Source organism: Euprymna scolopes, chromosome 9 (genome assembly GCF_053919585.1).
Source record: "Euprymna scolopes isolate OS-2025 chromosome 9, ASM5391958v1, whole genome shotgun sequence".
NCBI lineage: Eukaryota > Metazoa > Mollusca > Cephalopoda > Sepiida > Sepiolidae > Euprymna > Euprymna scolopes.
In genome coordinates, this window is record NC_136490.1 from 30,596,654 (window position 1) to 30,617,075 (window position 20,422).

General features: G+C 34.3%; 1 protein-coding gene and 1 pseudogene across 1 annotated transcript in view; both read right to left on the reverse strand.

Annotated features, from left to right (window-relative positions):
* The window catches only part of LOC145284477 (uncharacterized), a 537,192-nt gene that overhangs the window by 466,348 nt on the left and 50,422 nt on the right, over positions 1-20,422 (reverse strand). The gene's annotated exons all lie outside the window — the stretch shown is intronic.
* LOC145285278 (U2 spliceosomal RNA) lies at positions 15,333-15,469 on the reverse strand (annotated as a pseudogene).

The window sequence follows — 20,422 nt, forward strand, 5'->3', positions numbered from 1 at the left end:
CTCTCTCTCTCTCTCTCTCTCTCTCTCGATCTTACATCATTTTTCAAATAAATTTCTTCTTTCTCTCTTTTTATTTCTCATCCTCTTTTTCCTTTGTAGATATACACTCTTCCTCTCAAGTACCTCTTTTCTTTCATTGCTCATTCTCCTTCCATTCCTCCTCTTGCCCAGTTTCTGTCTATGAACAAGATATTCCGTCTTCTGTCTGTGCTCTCTCATCCATTTTTTTAAGTATCTTGAGCTGCTTGCTTGAAGCGCCATCAGAACTCCTCCTGCCTGAGATGTTTTGCTTCATTACGCATGCACCATACTTCTTATTGTTATTGAAACAATGTTAAATTGTCGCTTTGCCTAAAGCAGTATTTACCTGCCATTACAAGACACGCAGAATTATTACACTTCTCTAAAGAGCTTCGCTCTTCAGCTACCTTTTTCCCAATAACGAAGATCTCACTCGCAATTTTCTTTTGCTTACTTAACACACTTTTACATTTGCCATTTTTATTAGGTCTACATCAATTTCCTTCTTCCCCTCATACACTCTCTCTCTCCTTCACATATACGTGTGCGTGTTTCATATATATGTACAGTATAAATAACATATCTGAAGATAGATTTATACATACACAAAAATGACTTTTAGAAACAAATGTCTTTTTACTGAAAAACGTTTTTAACAATAAAAATAAATTGCTTGCTTAGTCATTTTATTGATTAAAGTCTCTTTTAGCTTCGACAATGCCTTTTGGGTGAGGTATGAATCGCCTACATTCTAGAATTGGGGGTTTCTTATTCATACTAGACACTACTGTATGGAGACGTTTAGGGATTACTAGCAGGCCACCCGGCGTTGCCCGGTTGTAAGATACACTTAAATATGATATTATAATTCATGCAGATTAGGTATTTATTATTACAGAGACAATTCTCTATCGATTACTATAATGAACCTAATATAAAATAGCAAAATCAAAATTGAAAATATGACTCAAGTGCCATCAACTAGAATCGAAACCAAAACATACACCTCTCCACCTTTATTCCTTAGCCTCTGAGCCACACCTACATGTGTATATAAATTCACCTGTTATCCCTTTTTTAAAAGATAGAATCGCCTGATCATCAAAGATAAGATTCAAGCAAGGGTGCACTGTCCACAGAGTTTTATAACTATATCGATTTAGTGTTTTAAGATTAAAATCAATACTAGTTCAAAGGATTGAGATTTGAGGAGCTAAGAGGCCAAATGTCAGGGGTCACATGACCATTAACATATTCCGCCATTTCTGTAAATAAGTCTTCGAAGCAAATAATGCCGTTTTACTTTAAAACGTTTTTGAGAATAAAAATATAGTTTTGTGATTTTATTCCTTAAACTCTCCTTCAGTTTTTTATAACAACTTTTATGACGTACGAATTTTCTGCATGTTAGGATCAAGTGGTCATTGTTAAGATGAAACATTTATTGTTCACCATGGAGACTTTTAGGGATTATTTAGTGTTCGCTAATAGGTCATACCAAAGACATAAGAAATGGTATTTGAAGCCACCTTTGTTAAATACTCAGCATTATAAAGGGGAGGATCAAGGGAAAGTGGAGCAATCCATGAATAAAGTGGCGCCCTCCTCTACACCTCGATGTAACAGCGAATGAAAAGGTAGCCTTCGGCCATTTATTATGAGGATGTACATTTCATCAACCTTTTTCTCAACTATGGTCCGTACAGCCTAATAATCAAGATCTGGGGAGCTAGGAAGGCAAATATTAAGTCATATGATCATAAAAAATTGGTTCATGAATCGATTGTAATTAAGTGATTACCACCAACACTCAGCACTGTAACTCAGCAAATAAATTATAGTACTTTATTGCTATCAAAATATGACTAGAATTTCTCTAGAGTTTTATATGATGGCGATATCTTTCCACATCAAGCCTTTAACTCTTTACAGACTTTGTAAATGAAAAATCATGACTTTTAAAATGGTTCTATTTCTAAATTGCCATATCCAGCCTTCATAGTCACCATAACTGTGTGCCTCTCCATCTGTTGTGTAATTATATGGGTTGCAATTGATAATTTAGAAATATAGAAAATATAAAGTCAAATATTAATGTTTGTTATAAGATCAAACCTTTCTCAGACCCCCATGCCGTTCGGCACCATCGAAAAGAACAAAGATAAATAAATCTGATTTGGCTTTTTTTTTTTTTTTTCAATTTTATCAAAAAGGTATTAATCACCATTACTTTCCAAACAATGCCGACTTTTTTTTTCTAACTGCTCATTTTGTCTGCCATGAGATTAACAAAATCCCGCCATTTCAACACCAGCTTAAAAGTCTCACCACCACTGCGGGGCCACACATCCATCTCACTATGACGTGTTTTTCTTTCTGCTCCTCCTCACGCTAGCATTAGCTAGCCATTTTTTGCATTCGACTTTCCACATCATCTTCTCCAGTGCAGACTTTGCTACTGTCGACCACGTGGTGTCCTTTCTTTTTCTTGTCGTGCAAGCTCACATACACTTCCTAATTTACATATGGCCTTTTTTTTTTTGCTACTGCTGCTAATATCTTCACAAGCCAGCTATCTTACAGCTCCTGCTGATATTTTCCCATGCATTCAGTTACATTAATTCTGCTTTTGTAAAATAACCTATGTCCTCAAATATCTTATACACTCTGTATATACGCTGTCTTGAATATTGTTAACACCAAAAACTTATTCTGTATATGTGGATGCGCTAGGGGTCGTAGGACTATAAAAGCTTTCCACCATTTATTTCTGCATTCTATGAGGATACTAGCTCTGATTAAACGATTTCCCGTTACCTTTTACAATGTAAAATGACATTTACTTAGAAGACTCATAGTTAATGTTTTGTAGACAACATTTCCCATTGTTCCTTCTGACAGTTCATTTACAATCAACTTCATGAATCTTTTAGGATTACCACTAACGGTGTGCTGTACTTGTCCAACAGATTCAGGTGTTTTAATGCTATCAGTGAACATCTCTTAGATTGAGATAATGGTGATACCTTTCTATCTTAAACTGTTGACTCTCCATTGTGCAATTATAAGGGTCACCACTGATAATTCTGGAATATAGAAATATAAAGTCAAATAATATTCTTGCTATAGTAAAAATAATGCACGTGCTCGAATATATTATACACTCTTTATATATAAGATAATTATCCATAGACAGCTGTTGTGTCATATTACAACTCTTCAGTGTGGATAGATGTAGCAATACCATCTATGCCAAGACTCGAAATCTTCTCTTCCAAATGTGATCTTACTTACCCCTTGCACCAAACATTGTCTTATATTTTTAAAGTACTCAATATTTTCGTTGAGTTCTCAAAGTGAAAGAAAATAAATAAGTTCTAGAGATAGTTTTTATGGCACTTCAACTATCTGTGGGATACTTAATGCCAAATAAATTTGTCAAATATAATTATATAGATAGTATAGTTATTTGTATTCCTAGAATACCTTGCTCTGAGTTTGGAAGGAAATTCTACAGAGGGTACTACAATTACTTAAGAACAGAAAAATGGAATATCTCACTAGTAAAACGACTCTCAGAATATGTTGCTCTTAGAAAACATAACTCATAGGAGATTTCACAGTGAGAGTGAGAATTATCTATATACCTGTAAAATTGGGGGGGGGGGTCTCATTCTGACATTGATATTAATAAGTTTTTGCTCTTAAAAATTATTAAAACAAACTTTTTATTATACTCAGTAATGGATATGCAAGCGACTACATGAAGATTAATTGATTTGCATATTCTTGAGAAAAAAAAATGTTAATTATTCATTTTTTGATGTTTTTTATTAGACGGTTGGTTTCAATTCACTATTAAGCTGAATTCTATTTCAGCATGGTTCCAACATTCTGCATAATTGCATAGAATTTAAGATGAAAATATTCTAGCACACGGAAATATCATATATATATATATATATATATATATATATATATATGTAGCTCAGATCAGCTTGCTTGCTTGGACATTTAAATTATTTCTGACTTCCAATTATAAAAAATTTATCTGCTTACCTATTTCATGGCCGCGCTGTCTTAAGTCCGATATTAAAAGCCACTGCTGCTATTCAAAGCATACACAAGGTTAACAATATTTTTTGTCTTAACATGTTTTCCTTGGAAGCTAAATGTAAGTTAACTTCGTTGAGTGCAAAAAAAAAAACAAAAAAAAAAAAAACTGATTTAAATATAAATATACAATATATAACTATAAGCATATTTACTGCTTTTAGTAGCGCTCCTGTGGATCCTGACCATTTATTTTTTATCAGGCCTTACTTTAAAAAAATTTTCTCTTCAAGGAGGGGGAGGGGTAGAAACTTTGTTTTAGTAGTGCCTTGTCATAAGTGAAACATTATTTTTTGCAGTTTTTGCATACGTATGGATTTAGGTAATACTCTAACAATAAGGCTGGAGAGCTATATGTTTTGGTTAAGATTCTAGCTGATGGCATATGTCATTTTCTTTTTAAATTATTACTATATATTATGCTCAATATGATAATTGATAGAGAATTGGCTCTATAATAATACAAAATCTGCATGAATTAAAACATAATATTTAAGCGTATTTTACAAATGGCCAATTGTAATCCTAAAAAACCATTTCTCTTTAAAGGAAATCATACAGAGAGGATAGAAGTATTACCTTTTGAAAAATTACTCCTTAGCATTGGTAATCTTCATTTGTTATAAACATAATTGATCCTCAGCTATCACGTTCTAGTATCAATTTTGATTTTTTGGAGAATCAAATTGCATAATATGGTTTGGAATAAACTTATATATACTAGTGCATGACGTGACCAATCAATTAATTAGATTGGGTCACTCTAATCTTGCATCTAGCTCAAGTGAAAGAATGGCTTAACCACCAGGATCTATTATAAGGCATCGTGAGCTGCCTTTCTTAGGCTACAAGTGCGATGCAGGAACTGCTGTAAGTGTTGACGTCCTTCTACATACAGTGCCTGACATTCCCAAATCGTCACCCATCTGATATTGACCAGACAATGTTGTTTAGCTTTGGTGATTTAACAAGAACCAGTGTTTGGAAGTGATCATGCCATACATATGAGTAACTACTTGACTAGTGAACATATCATCATATGTAAAAAAAAAAAAAAAAAAAAAAAAAAAAAGGTATTATTAGGATCTGATAAATTGATCTTATAAAAAAGTGAAGCATGTATGGTACCCCCGTGAGTGCACAGTGAATGAGGCATAAAAAAAATGACTAAGTTCAGCATTTGTTCCCTCCGCCACATTTAGCACCAAAAGTCCCCAAGGCCTTAGCATATTTAAATTTGAGTTCAGCACCATGCAAAACTGCGAAATAGACATACACAGAAAATTTTGGACAAATATGGTAAAATTTCCAAAAATGGAGTGTTTTTATTAGCCCTAAAAGAGCCCTTGGGGTACACTAAGAGTTATCTCGAAATATAGACAAACAAAATCATATAGAAATCAGTTAGTTACACTTTTTCAGAAAGTTTTATAAAAATCCAAGGCATCAATTTTTTTAATAAGCACAAAAGTGTCAATTTTAACCATTTGTTCTGTTACTTTTTAACTCATACCATGTTTAATGTTTGTGCAAAATTTCAAAAACTTCCAAGGCGTAGTTATTGAGAAAAGTGCAGACAGACGAACCCGGGGACTAACAAGTTTGTGATCTGGTGGTGTGTATAGACATGTCAGATATCACCACAGTGCTGAAATTGTGGGGATAAGTTTCTAGCACATATAACTAAGCTTATGGCTCAAGAGAAATGTTTATGTATAGGCAGCAGATTATGATAATAGTGGGAAAACATGGAAAATTATGTTGAGAAATAAAAATAATAAAATTACAGCTCTATATACTTTGCTTCAAAATTACATCTGAAACTTACGTAACTATAAGTAACTCATGATAACATATTACCAAAATATATATACTTGTAATATGTATCTGTCTGTTAGGAGAAACAGTTGAAAACTAAGGCTTATATCAAGATCAAATATGACTTTTCTCAAACATTTTTATGAGGAATTATTGCAATATTTTTGGTATATTTGTTGTGGGTAGATATTTATCCTCCTTTCACCATGGGAGGAAGTGACAAGGTCGGAGAGTGAGCAAAATGGAAACAGCACCACTAAAGAAGGAGCACTTTGGCCCTGCAAAAAAAATGTCTGTGTAGTCCCATTGGCATTCCTGAATGAGTGCATCTCGGATAATAATTCACACAAAAGCCAAGAGAGAAAGCCTGAAAGAGTGAACTTACTAGGACTACCTTTTTTTTTTTAAATTTTCTTCCTTTGAAGATTGTAAGGCTGGGTATGGGGCAGCCAAACAAGCTGCCAACATTGCCCTGCTTTTTATTGAAACCAACCGAGAGCTCGTTTTAGTATCCTCGTTGTTCCCTTAAATGCAATTGTCTGGATCTCTTTTGCACTTGGTTCACCAGGAATATTACTTAGGTAGGAATTCAGGTTCTTCTTCATAAGCCCTGTGGCACCAAATGGATGCCTCAGTCCTACAACTAAAAAGTCACAAAAATGGCCAAGTTTCTCACAGACCAATTGCCGAAAACGGAACCTAGACTGATATGCGACAACAATCGCAACGAAATGCCAAATGAATTATTACTTTTGCCTTGGACTATTCATCTCAGCTACTTGCAACTGATATTTGCAATTCTTTTTTTTCTTTTCTTTTCTAATACAGAGAGTTTTTATTTTTCATAATTTCCCCAACTAGGGTCATTTTTGTCCCAAACAAAAATTACTTGATTCTACACTTAACACAAATCCTATGTTATATTAGGGCATTTGGCAATAACATAAGGGCTTTATTAACAGAGAATATCTCTAAACAACAATGGCTGATATTTTAATGCATTTTATTTTTTTATAACTTAAAAATTGAAAATTATAGAAATTAAAAAATTATAAAAATGATATGGAGTTTAGAGGTGGGAGTATGTGTATACAGGGGTCCTTATTCATTATCCGATAGTAACTAAATAAATCGGAATAAATTGCTTTAATAATCTAAATCTAATTTGTGGAATATTTACCTACGTCAACAGTGTTAGATTAATTCTTATTTGGAATTTATTGCACATCTAATAACAACAAAGTGATTGTTACATATTACCCAGCAGTTGGGTTATTGCAATTTTAGAATTTTAACTTTAATACAATATGATACTAGTATAAAAAAATATATAGGATGACCCGAAGAAAATGATACCCATGAAATGGTTAATAAAATTCACAATTCTTTTCACAATCCAAACCATATTTGGTAAAAATAAGCTTCAGTCTATACTTGACTTGTCCAACAGTCTTTTTCTTTATCGCCTTTCAATGATATGCGGGGGACACTTTAGTGATAGTCTCATCAGTAGTTTTCCATTAAGTGAAAATCAGCACGTAATCATATTTTTGCAAGCTTAAGAATCGATTACAAATTCGACAAGTGTCACCTATTTGTAAATATCCGTGTGTATCTCTGAAGTTTAATTACATAAGCTGAAAAATGTCACTTGCCAAGGATCTCAATACAAGATGTAAAGTGTCCAAAAGAACTTTTAACACGCTAGTCCGAGAGAAAGCAATGTCCAGTTGGAGCTATCACTTGCTGGTTAGCGTTGTTGTCCAGAGTCATAACCAACCCAATCAAGTGGACAGCAGTGTCCATCAAAACTATAACAAAATCAATATGCCCGTAGGAGATAGGAGGAAGTGGCAATCTCCATTGGTCATCTGAAGCGCTTGAAGAGAGAGAGAAAATAAAGAGGGAATGGAAGGTTGGGTGAGGAGTGGAATGTGCGGTTTAAGTGGAATAGAAAGATTCTTCTGGAGAACTTTTCAGGAGTACTTTCCCAGGCTTAGAGCACCCATTTCAGATGGGAAAGAAGGTAAATATGAGAAGATAATGGGAACTGATTTAGATTCCGGAAAGAGGAATGAAGATCGATGGGGCGGGGTGTATATAGATCTGAAAATTTTAATAGACAGGAGGAAAAGATGAGGCGGAGAAAGCGAGGCTTAGCAACTAGTGGTCAGTTAAAGACGGTGAGAAGTGAAGAATGACAAGATGGGGGAAAATAAAGTGTGAAAAGAGGAAAGAAAAATAAAGCAGAATGAAAATATGCAAATAGTGAAAAAAAAAAATGGAGAATGAAATCTCTAAAAACATGTCAAGACGGAGAGAAAGAAAAAGATGTTAAAAAGAGAAGGGTTGAGAGAAAAGACATCACTTGAAAGAGAAAGAAATGAGATGACAAAAACGAGACAGGTGGAAATAGAAAACAAGACGTGGAAAAAGAAAGAGAGAAAGACGTGGAAAGAGAGAGAGAGAGAGAAAGAGACGTGGACAGAGAGAGAGAGAGAGAGAGAGAGAGACGTGGAAAGAGAGAGATAGAGAGACGTGGAAAGAGAGAGATAGAGAGACGTGGAAAAAGAGAGAGAGACGTGGAAAAAGAGAGAGAGACGTGGAAAGAGAGAGAGAGACGTGGAAAGAGAGAGAGAGACGTGGAAAGAGAGAGAGACGTGGAAAGAGAGAGAGACGTGGAAAGAGAGAGACGTGGAAAGAGAGAGAGACGTGGAAAGAGAGAGAGACGTGGAAAGAGAGAGAGACGTGGAAAGAGAGAGAGAGACGTGGAAAGAGAGAGAGAGAGACGTGGAAAGAGAGAGAGAGAGACGTGGAAAGAGAGAGAGAGAGACGTGGAAAGAGAGAGAGAGAGAGACGTGGAAAGAGAGAGAGAGAGACGTGGAAAGAGAGAGAGAGAGACGTGGAAAGAGAGAGAGAGAGACGTGGAAAAAGAGAGAGAGAGACGTGGAAAAAGAGAGAGAGAGACGTGGAAAAAGAGAGAGAGAGACGTGGAAAAAGAGAAAGAGATAGAGAGACGTGGAAAAAGAGAGAGATAGAGAGACGTGGAAAAAGAGAGAGATAGAGAGACGTGGAAAAAGAGAGAGATAGAGAGACGTGGAAAAAGAGAGAGATAGAGAGACGTGGAAAAAGAGAGAGATAGAGAGACGTGGAAAAAGAGAGAGATAGAGAGACGTGGAAAAAGAGAGAGATAGAGAGACGTGGAAAAAGAGAGAGAGATAGAGAGACGTGGAAAAAGAGAGAGAGATAGAGAGACGTGGAAAAAGAGAGAGAGATAGAGAGACGTGGAAAAAGAGAGAGAGATAGAGAGACGTGGAAAAAGAGAGAGATAGAGAGACGTGGAAAAAGAGAGAGAGAGATAGAGAGACGTGGAAAAAGAGAGAGAGAGATAGAGAGACGTGGAAAAAGAGAGAGAGATAGAGAGACGTGGAAAAAGAGAGAGAGATAGAGAGACGTGGAAAAAGAGAGAGAGATAGAGAGACGTGGAAAAAGAGAGAGAGAAAGAGACGTGGAAAAAGAGAGAGAGAAAGAGACGTGGAAAAAGAGAGAGAGAAAGAGACGTGGAAAAAGAGAGAGAGACGTGGAAAAAGAGAGAGAGACGTGGAAAAAGAGAGAGAGAGACGTGGAAAAAGAGAGAGAGACGTGGAAAAAGAGAGAGAGACGTGGAAAAAGAGAGAGAGACGTGGAAAAAGAGAGAGAGACGTGGAAAAAGAGAGAGACGTGATAAAAGAGAGAGAGAGACGTGATAAAAGAGAGAGAGACGTGATAAAAGAGAGAGAGAGACGTGGAAAAAGAGAGAGAGAGACGTGGAAAAAGAGAGAGAGAGACGTGGAAAAAGAGAGAGAGACGTGGAAAAAGAGAGAGAGACGTGGAAAAAGAGAGAGAGACGTGGAAAAAGAGAGAGAGACGTGATAAAAGAGAGAGAGACATGGAAAAAGAGAGAGACACGTGGAAAAAGAGAGAGAAAATGAATATCGTTAAAATGAAAGAAAGATAATAAGGAAATTATATCTTGTCTTGGGGAAAAAGTTCGGAAAAACGAAGGAGAAAGGGAATAAAAGAAAACAGAAAAATGTGAGAATAAATGATACAAATAAAAGTGGGGGATGTTAAAAGGACAACTAGAAACGCACAGGATTTTAAAAAAGAAAACATTTAGATTAAAAAGGAGAGTATGTTTGGAAAGGTGTATGGAATAGATCATTGTTAAAACAAAAAAGGGAGAATGAAAAAATGTTATAACGAAAGAGAGAGGGAGAGAAAGAACTTAAATGAAGAAATTCATTATATTGAAAGTGAAGGGGAAAGCGTGGTTCTTATACGAAAATATAATAAGAAAAAAACAGTTTTTAAGTGAGCCAAGTGTAGTATCTGTTCTGTCCACATAAATTCTTTTAGACCTAGGCTATTTAAAATTTTTGTCTTCAGAGTGCACCATTTTGGAAAACTGGATTAAATTAAAAGCCGATCTTATGTCTAATTTTGACCACGTGGGTTTGGTTTTGCTGCTTTCTTTTATGACGTATCAACACTTTCCGGGTTATACTGAATACCAAATTCAGTAACTTCGAAAAAGTTTTTAGACTTCAAATATTTATTTATATGTTTGGTTTGGTTGTTTTGTTTTTGTACACCGTGATTGAGCTTTGCAAAGAAAAAGGAAAAAAAAAAAAAAAAAAAAAACAATAACATCAATTATTATTTGTATAATTTGAATTGTTTGGACTTATTCCCATCTTGGTTGTTTTTTCCATATCGTTTCGGCCGATGTAACCTCCGACCATCTTCAGGTGCATTTTCACTGGATGTGATTGGTAAATGATGAAAAATGTTTTATATCTTTTTTTCTTCCCTACGAACACAGGTATTAGAAATTCAAAACTCAAATTTTTAAGACTATGTTTGTTGGGAAAGCAAAAAATTAAAAAAAAATTTTTTTTTAATAAAAAATTTCACCATTCACCAATAACAGCCAGTGTGAATGTACCTGAAGATGGCTGGAGGTTACATCGGCCGAAACGTTGTGAAAAAAAAACATAAAAACAACCAAGATGAGAATAATAGTCCAAATAATACAAAAAATAATTATAAATCCTCATCTCAAAAATATACAAACATCAACGTTTGGATCAGGGAGCCAGTATCTTAAGACTGGCCTGATCTGGTAGCACTAGGTTTGACTTCATGGGAAAGCAAGTAAATAGTGGAAAAGAGAAAACTTGAAACATGCAAGGATAATGATAATAACGTATAATAGTAGTAATAATATTAATAGTAATGCTAAGATTATAATAATAATGTAGTAGTACGAATATTAATAATGATGTCATGTTGTAGTAGTAGTAGTAGTAGTAATAAATGGAAAGAATAACTACAGATGAAAGAAAGAATAGAAAAAATAAGGGAAGACGAATAACACAAAAAGAAGATACTTAAAAGTTTTCAAAACACATTCATTCAGGTACAAGTTAATATTGCCCTCTTAAATATGAAAAAGTCTTTGCAACCACCATGTTGCCACAAACCACCCCTCAAACCCATTACCAGGAACAGCACCATTCCTTTTACACTCCTTGAAGAGAAATGTCCTTAAAGGGCATTTTCGCCTGCTTTGGCATCACTGCAGTCGACTGACCAGGCACAATGGCTGACCGATTGGCTCTTGTGGTCTTTGAATGAATGCTAGACATCGACCTGTCACACTTTAATTTAGACACTTGACAAGCGATATCGGCCATCTTGAAGATGTACGGAAACGTCAACGAGAAATAGATATCTACTAATATACATAATATTTAAGTGCATCTCTCTGGGATTTGGTTGTAACTACACTAGGAGTAAAATATACGCAGTTCCAATCAGAAACCGTTGACCCCCCCCACACACACACACAAAATCAACAGAGTCTGTACATTTTCTGAAATGGCCTCTTCCTTGTTGATTGCAGTATGATGCTGGTCCTGTGCAGTTCTAGGAGGTCCATGTCCTCAGGTTTTACCTTCTCTTTTTGAGAAAGGATTAGTTTATTGCTAATCATCTGAGATACTTCCATTGGGGAATGCTTACAAAGCTGCCAAGGCATCTTTTGTAGGTCAGAGTGTTTCTTTTCTAGGGCGCTGACTCTTCAAATCCCGCTTTCCGACCCTTGTATCACATTATCTCGCTGTAGGAGAAAGGTAAATACCCAGAAAACGTATGCATGTTAAAGATAAATTGGAGCGAAATTGAGAGTAAATGTCATTAGAGAACATAGCACGAACCCAATATAAGTTTGTAATGCTATCGTTAAAAGAGGGAATACTTTATGTACAGCTAAATTGAAGTCAAATAAGTGCATATATACATATTCTAGACTTTCAATGCAGATAGTTAACGGAAGGCAGAATCATAAAAGGCTGGATTCTATTGAATAAGTGAAACAATGAACAGCTGTTTTGAAAAATCAATGTTTCTTTTCCATTCTCCACATCTACAACTCTACACACATGTAAAGGTGGGAGACTGTTGGAAAAATCCGATTCTGGACTCCTGCAAAAATTGAGAATTTGCGACTGCCCACAGGTACTTGGTTGAGAAAAAAAAAGAAAAAGAAAAAAAAAAAAAACAATACTGAACTTCAGAACAGATTTTAAACAGACTCAAACTCTTAAAATAACAGTTCCAATTCCTCAGTTTTTTATATAAGACAACAAAGATTTTTATTCTTTCGTTTTTTCTGTTCAGTAAATTGGCTCATCCATTGGTCAGCATCTATAATATAAATCTCACCTGTCTGTTTAAATGTATGTACGTATGTATGTAGGTCTTGCAAAAACTCTCGACAGACAGATCCTAACAAGATCAGTATCATTTTGAAGCTCGACATCTCTAACGACAAATATCGAAAAATTGGCCAAAAACATTAATTCCGTCACCCTAAACTCTTCCGTTTTGTATAAGAAGGGGTCGATTTTTTTCGCCAACATTTTAGCAAGTCATCGTCACCGTTGGATTGACTTCAGCTAATTTCAGCACTTTTTATTTCCGCTCACATCATGGAATAATCGGCTAAAACGTCAGATTTTCTTTCCCTTTCTTTTCTGCCATCGCGTCACGTGTTTGAGATAGCCTGCCTACTAACATTTATTTATTTTTTTTTTTTTTTGCTCAACACACACGTCCAAACACCCGGGAAACGCCAGGCATCCAGGCTAATTTAATATATAAACCTATTTGTTGTTCAGCAATAGTTTTTTAATTCTTAACCCTAACTCCATTCTCTTTTCTCTTGCAAGATTTAGTATCTACGTATGAGTGCTTTAAAACAAAATCTGATCTGTTGAGTTAAATTGTTTTAATCAAGAAAAACAGAGTTTGCAAAGCCCAGTAAACATGAAAAAAAAAATTCAAAATTATCTCCTTTCGCCTGTGCTCTCTTTCTTTCTACATTACCTTCAATATAATACTATAATATAATTCCCTATAATACTATAATATAATTCCCTATAATACTATAATTCCCTATAATACTATAATATAATTCCCTATAATACTATAATTCCCTATAATACTATAATTCCCTATAATACTATAATTCCCTATAATACTATAATTCCCTATAATACTATAATACAATTCCCTTTAATACTATAATACAATTCCCTTTAATACTATAATACAATTCCCTATAATACTATAATATAATTCCCTATAATACTATAATATAATTCCCTATAATACTATAATATAATTCCCTATAATAGACTGATGTTGTTGTACAGCATTCACCCTAGGTGGGTTGAATCAACTTCCTCCAAAGAAGGAAGTGTCAATGGAATATAAATTCACAGGCAAACCCCAGTTACCTGTAATGTTTGGGGCACTTTCGGTCAGGAAGCCAGTATCTTCAGACAGCCTAATCTGGTAGCACCAGATGCACTAACATAGTATTACAACTCCGGATCCTAAAAGGAATGGCAACTAAGGGGCAACTCCACATTCCTCATAGCCTCCAAATGAGGTCTCATCACTGGATGTTTTTTTTTTTTTTTTTTTTTTTTTTACACGGTAGTCACCACTTATCAAGGCCCGGAAGCCACTCAGGGATAAGGGTTATTGCAAGTACATTACGTTAGTGTGGAGCTTTGATGAAGTGTTTACTTAAGGGGGCGGTTCATTAAAAATTTGTTAATGTTGGACTTGAAGACATCCAAGTTGTAGTCCGGTGGGAAGCAGGCAGACAGAACAGAGTTCCACAGGCGTGCACTTCTAAGAAAGAAGCTTTGTTCATGGAATTCACGTTTTGATTTAGGCACAGATAAAGAGTGGGGGAAATTTTTCACAGTGGATTCAGCTAGAGGGGTGTTTTTCATGAAAGATTGGCGAGGGGGGACCAGAGATTGGAGTTCAGACGAGCACCTGCCATGGAAATAACGATAAAACAAGGATAGGCTCGCAACGTCTCTTCTGTGGGAGAGAGGTTGCAGGGTAGAGAAAAGGGCATCCCCCACTAAGCCACGAAGTCTATTTTGTACTCTGTCAAGGCAGGATAGGCTGTTTTTAGCAGCTCCTGCCTAGATATGGCAGCAGTATTTCATCCTTGGACGTACTTGGCTTTTATTAAGGTTATACCCAGGACAATAATAGACTATTCCAATCTCTTTATTCTTACTATTAATTACCTTCAATTGTTAATAAACAAAGTGATGAAAGTGAAAATATTAGATGACTTATAGAATAACAGTGGGGTGGGGGAGAGGTTGATATAGATTTAGAGAGGGTAAAAATGATAGATGAAAAGTTAGTAAGAGATGGGTCACTTGAAGAATTAATTGCAGATTAAAGCTAATGAGAAAAATTAAAATGGAAGTTTTTTTTTCAAACATAACTCAATCCCAAAACAGATAAAGTTTATAGCATATATTTTTTTCTAACTAAAATACATAGGACAAAAAAGCGTAAGGGAAACAAATGTTGATTAACTCAGCTTTAGTACAATAATAAATGCAACAAAGGCATATGATATGCACATCCTGTTTTCCAAAGTTCATGAGTTTATTCTAGTTGAGCAACAGAAATTTTGACGTAATAAGAACACTGTGTTTTCATGGACTACAAAAAAACGAGGCCGATAGCCATTAATCGCATGCTCTCGTGTAATGAATGAATGCGTGAATGTAGGATTGACATGAAATTCTTAAAGATAAACTAAAATGACCGAAAAATGGGCTGAAATGACTTAAATAAAAAGTAAATGACTTAGAATGACTTTAATGAACTTAAGGATGAATTGAATGACCTTAAGAATAACTTGAATGCTTAAAAAATAACTGGAATCCTTCAAAAACAACTTGAATGATCTGGAGAATGACTTGAATGGGTTTGAGACTGACTGGTTATAAAGTGGGTGATCGTTTTACATTAAATTAATACAGAAAAGTGATTATCCACTGTATATCACAAAGTTACGAACATAAGTACAGCATGTAATAAGAATAGATACTACACTTTGATCTTGGCCAAAAGGCCAAGAAAGGCTTAAAATGCTAAGAACAGCATCTATTAACAACAGACCTTTGATCTTAACCAAAAAGGCCAAGCACAAAAGTGTTATGGACAGACCAACCGACAGATCGACGGACGGACCGACGGAGTCACTTAGAGTCGCTTGCACGCAACTAAAACAAAAAAAAAAAAACGTCATTTCATAGTTTTCCTTCTCCTAGACTAGTTGCCCTATAAATTTTGAAGAGCCGAGTTTACCCTTACCGTTTCAAAGGGTATGACTATTAATGAAAGTGGTTCTACAACCTCAACAAAACTTATATATATAGCATGCCAAATCCTCAGTCTAATCTGTTATCAGGTGTGTCAAACGCAGGGTTTTCTAATGCTGATGATGGTTATGAGAACGGCACACGATTAATTGAAGTTGCTTAATAAAAAACATTAACACGGAATATTTTTGTTAAACTTTGAACAGATGATTTAGCTACATTCAAAAATACAAAATAAAGTCGTTTTCTAAACAATAAATAACATAAAAATGAGGAAATATTAAACAGCAAAAAACTTGGATGCAACTGCAATAAATTTTTAACTCAACAAAATACGATGCATTATTTTGAAGTGTTAAGAAACATTCAAACTCAAGTAAAACACAGCGTTTATCAACGATTGACATGCATTTATGCCGCTTAAATTATACAAATCGCAAGTTTGGTTTTTAAATGCTGAAATACGGTATCGTTTATGTGGGCTGCACCTGTATTTGCAAAGAACTATATGATATTTATCTTCTACCCATGGTGGGAAGATTTGACACAAGGCTCAAAAACGTAAGATTAAAAAGCCAGCACCGGTGAAGAGGATCACTTTGTCCTGCAAAAAAAAAAAAAAAAAGAATGCCTGACCAACCATGGTAGAGGCGCATCAGTTGATTAGCAATAAACTAAGTCATTCTCAAAGAAAGAAGACAAAGCCGAAGAGGATGAACCTCCTAAAACTGCACAAGATCAACAATATACCATAGTAAACAGGGGAAAAGACATTTCACAAATGGCTCAAACTTTTGTTTTAGGGAAAAAATTCTTGGCTTAATTTTCTGAACAGAAATAAGAGTTGCATTAAAGAACTGCATACCCGCATTCAACTACTTGAACTTCTTTTATAAACACTAAAAGATTTTTTTTTTTTTTGGCATTTGACTTGTATCTCCAGAATACAATATTTTAAAGCCTTGGGAAAGGTCTATATTTCGCAAATGCTCTTATTTATTTTTCTTCATTTTTTTTTTTTTGCTTCATTATTGCATACGATGACAATTTTTTTTTTTTTCTGGTCTCTGAAGAACATAATGCACATTTTTATCTGCATCCAGAAACCTGTGTGTGTCTTCCCACCCAATGTTGAATTTCACAACAATTGCACCCTAATGAGCATTTGTGTTATAAATAATATATATATATATATATATATATATATATATATATATATATATGGAAAAAAAATTCATAACTCTAAAATGGAGACAGTATTTCTAGATTCAAACTTTCCTTAAACATTTTTCTCAAATTTTTATATTTCTAGGTCGATTTGGTTTGTTTATTATTTTTTTTGGGGGAGGGGGGGTAACAGAAGATTTTTTAAAATGTTTTTAAGATTAGCCTTTCTTAGTAAAATGCTTAAAGAGTAGACAGGAGAGCGAGTCAACTGGAAAAAAAACAAAAAAAAACTACTGGCTTCAACTCCCAACTCAGTGACTATAAAAAAAAAAAAAGAAAAAAGTTCAATTATGAAGGAGAAGCAAAAAAAAAAAAAAACCTGACTCTTACTCTAATTTCCTACTCCAGATGTGTTAAATCGGCTACAAAAAAAAAAATATTTAAATGGAGTTGGTTAAAAAAAAAAAAAAAAGAAAAAAAAAGGAAACTTTAGGAGCCAGTGTTCAACTGTTTGACCAGTTAATCTAGAACTAAACCAAGAGCAGAAGTCAGTAAGTTGGTATATAAGCAGAATGGAATGTTCTATCATACTTTCATGGGCATAGATTCTGGTTGGTTGCTCGTCCATAAGTGGACCTTCTAATATATAAATATTATTGATTCAAGCAACGGCATGTCTATTAACTGAAGATCAATTGAAACCCTTATATTGGTAAATATGATTTTGATTCTATAAACTAGACTCCTTCAAAAAGTTACTGACTCCAAACTCCACATGTATGCTAAAGCAATAAAGAAATTTGGAGGGGGAATCCATTCTTATGTCAAGAACTTTTGGTAATGATATCGTCTGCTATTATTTTAACATAATCCAAAGCTCTTTGTAAGTAAACAAATGGAGCACTGTGGGTGTAGTGGTTAATATTTGTATAAAACATTGTTAGATGCCATTGTTGATGGCGTCTGTTCTAGTGAGCTTATAGATAGCTACTGACTATCGACTATGATTCTTGGTTCGATTCAGGGCTTGGGATAGGTGCTGGTCTAGCCACACTGAAGAGCTGTTATACAGTGAAACAGTCTCTGTAGATGAGATTTATATATATATATATATATATATATATAGTAAGTTATAAAATGTATATGGCGATTAAGCTACACTGAATATTCCACGTTTCATCCACTCTAGGATTCCTCAGGCTTATGCGCAAATTCTGTGGTTGTTTGTCGTTTTTATATGCACATCTTCTATTGAAATTTTAGTCAGCCAATCAGCTTTGTAGTATCCACCGCGCCCTTCCTATCAGCCAAATGCATTTATTGGACAAAGGCCTATTTGACCTCTGGTTGACCTGTTCCTTTGTGTGTGCTCTATTTAGCCTGGATTTTTAGCTTCTTGATCTGTTTTAAATCTAGGTTAGTGGGGTTTTTTTTTTTAATGTTAGTTTATATATAAATCTAGTATTGAGCACTTTTGAAGTAAATACTTAAAGTTTACACATAAACCTATACTTTCGTATATTAATTTTATGTGAGTAAATTAAGTAGTTTTATATATATATATATATATATATATATATAAAAGAGAGAGTCTTGGAAGTTTCTTTAAAAACCTTTAAAACAATTTTTAAAACATGTCCTTCATTAAAAAAATATTTTGTCAGTAAGTCAATTTCCCCGCATCGCTGAATAGTTTTACTTACGTGAATGATGTAACAATGTAGAAAACGCTGACGTCATAGAATTTTTTTTTTTTTTCGGTAGAAAAAGAAATCTAAAGAGCGAGAGAGAGTTGGGAAGAATATATACAGAGAGAGAGAGAGAGAGAGAGAGGGGGAATAAGAATTGTTGTAGATCATGTTGACACCGTGAAATATTTGTTTTTTTTCTTCGGCATAAAAAACATTACACAGCAAACAATATTTACACTAGTTTTTATTCCCTCTCTCTCTCTCTCGCTGTATATATTCCTCCCAAGTCTCTTTCGCTTTTTGCATTTCTTTTTTATGCAAAAAAAAAATAAATTCACATCTATGCCAGTTTTTATTTTTTAATTTCCCCTATCTTTCTCTCTCATATTTGAAAACTTATGTGGACAAGATAAGTAACATGACTGAAATCTAGCTAATTGTAGAAAAATATGTAAGTAATTTCAATTGCCCACATTAAAAGTAAATTTTAAAAAACGTACAAGAAAGATTTGAAAAAAAAAAAAAAAAGGCTCTGTTATTAAACAAAGTAAAAGACAAAAAATAAAAAAATAGCATTGTGTAAGGTTCGCTAAGCTGCTCCGAAATCGAAAAATAAACAATGGTACACTTTTTTTTTGGGGGGGGGGGGTAATGACGTATTGGTAATGCGTGCATAGGTAAATGTAAGGTAATCAGTATTTAATTTTCTGGTTATTATGCTTGTATTTGGTTTATTTCTTTTTTTAAATGATTGCCTCTTATAGAGTGCCACCATATTTGAAAATTTCTGGAGTGTTCGTTTATGTATTAAGAGATAGATTCTGGAATAGTCAAATTGTCGACTCTCAGTCAATGAGAATGGTGGAATTTGAAAAGGAAAATGAAACGATTATGTTATGTCTATGAGTTTATGATCCAGTTATGAAGGGTGCAAGCACAATATCTGTAGAATGTGCATATTTCATCCCGATCTTGACTGGGGGCGGTAAGAGGAATTAATATTTATATATATGAACTACTTCCTCTAAAGATGCTGCAATTGTGATGGTGTTGTTCCTAGGATGAAATGTAGAATTTTATTATAACAACTAAATGTGTCTAAAATGTTGTTCTAAAGTTACATAAGGTAGTGGCTAATTGTCTAGACCTAACAAATTTGTATGTGGCATTTGTTGTTTCAAACCTACGGTACTTTGGTTCAGAGGAGAATTTCTGCAATCAAAATATTATATACGGAGATGATACAAAAAAATACAAACAACTTGGTGATAGTCATTTACAAAATTGAACAGATCAATCTTATAAATACTTAACACTACAAGTATTACCCATATATTCGTTTTTTTTGTTTTACATAAGCATTAATATGTTGTTACACCTTCATGAGCATGTTTCGGTCAGCCAGTTGTTAGTAACTAGAGACCTCTTCAGGCGATATTGCTTACACAAAAGCTTAGTCCGTAATCAAACTAAGCTTTTGTATAAGCAATATCATCTGAAGAGGTATCTAGTTACTAATAACTGGCTGATCGAAACATGCTCATGAATGTGTAGCGACATACTAATACTTATGTAAAACAAATAAAAAGTATATCTTGTCTGATTTCGGTATGGAGCACTCTTGTGTTAACCTCGTCAAAACTTCATTGGTTACTTTACTCATGGAAAATATTAACCTCGAATTTGTATATCTATATACATATATATATAACTACTTCATTTACTCACATAAAATTAATATACGAAATTATAGATTTATGCTTAAACTTTAAGTATTTACTTCAAAAGTGCTCAATACGTAGGTAGAGCTAGTTAGTAATTTATAATATATATATATATAGTAATATATATATAGTA